The 1,314-nt window shown below is 65.7% G+C and overlaps 1 protein-coding gene across 1 annotated transcript in view; it reads left to right on the forward strand.

The window, feature by feature from the left end:
* The first annotated feature begins 1,013 nt into the window (after nt 1-1,013).
* ABCA3 (ATP binding cassette subfamily A member 3) overlaps nt 1,014-1,314 on the forward strand; it is a 40,911-nt gene continuing 40,610 nt past the window's right edge. The window contains exon 1 of the mRNA XM_025048403.1: nt 1,014-1,198. The gene's annotated coding sequence lies outside the window, so the exon portion shown is untranslated. The remainder of the gene's footprint in view (nt 1,199-1,314) is intronic.

Raw genomic sequence — 1,314 nt, forward strand, 5'->3', positions numbered from 1 at the left:
AGCCGCGGTGACTGTTGGCCCCGCGCTGTCCACACTCCAGCCCAGGCCACCAACACCCAGCCCCACCCCTGCCACGAGACCCTCCCACCCCAGGTGACCCCGATCAGGCCTCGGGACCCTCTCGGCCTGAGGTGACCATGCCCCGGAATCCTCTTGCACAGGCTATCCCTGCCTGGCCTCTTAACCCTTCTGCCCAAGGTGACCCCAAGCTGACCCACGAATCTCCTGCTACAGGGGATCCTGCCCATGGCCTGGGACCCTCTCGGCTCCAGGTGACCCAGACCCGACCTCGCTATCCTCTCGTCCAAAGTGACCCTAACCCGACCCACGACCCTCTTGTCAAAGGTAATCCCAATCTAGCTTTGGGTCCCTCCTCGCCCCAGGTGACCCCAACTTGGCCTTGGAACACACCGATCCGATGTGGCCCTGGCCTTACCCGCAACCTCCTACTTTAAGACCCGATCTCGGGATTCCCAGGCCTCCCCACCCTTTTGAACCTGTGCTCTTTGATAGTAGCCACAGCCTGGGATGCCCAGCCTTCCTGCCCACCCAATACAGCCATTTTCCAGAAAAATTCCTCGTCCACCCTGAGCCTTGCCCACCCTGGCAGCCGTCAGCGCCAGGCCTGACTGGGTCCCCGACACATGAGATGAGTGGCCCAGGACGGGCAACGCCGAGCGAGGGATAGGGAAAAGCGAAGGGTCCACACCTTCTCTGTGAGGAGAAGGGGACTCATGCCCAACAAAAAACAGTACTGGAGGGGAAATGGAAGAAGGCCAATGAAGGTCGAGGTTCAACCGAGGACTACTCAGCAGCTTGGCAGCGCCTGTAGACAACACGATTTTCCCCAGGGTCTGAACCCTCAGGCCGCCCCAGTGTCGTGCACCCCCTGCTGGCAGTGGCCTGCGTGCGATGCACTGCGCAGGCGCGAGAGGGGCTGGGAGACCTGGGTAGGCGGGGCACCCGCAGGGGTGGCCTTCTGCGCATGCGCGAGCCAGCCGGCGCGCCCCCTGCAGGATCTGGAGCGGTCAGGTCTATAAGCTTGCGGCAGGTTGCAGGCGCCCCCTCCCCGCCGTGGCGGCCTGGCAGCTGTCACAACCTGTCGCCGCTGCAAAGCCGGAGCGGAGCCGTGGGCCGAGGGAGGGGACCCCGCGAAAGGGCAGCGCTCCGGCCGCTGCCGCTCCAGTGCCGAGGGTCGGTGAGTGCCGCCAGGACCCGCCGCGCGCGCACGCTCGCTCGCTCACAGGGCTCACGGCTGCGGGACCGCTTCCTAGCCCGGGTCGCCCCCAGCCCCAGCCGGCCTGCCCTCGGACC

This window comes from Pteropus alecto, unplaced genomic scaffold (assembly GCF_000325575.1).
Source record: "Pteropus alecto unplaced genomic scaffold, ASM32557v1 scaffold44, whole genome shotgun sequence".
Classification (NCBI taxonomy): domain Eukaryota; kingdom Metazoa; phylum Chordata; class Mammalia; order Chiroptera; family Pteropodidae; genus Pteropus; species Pteropus alecto.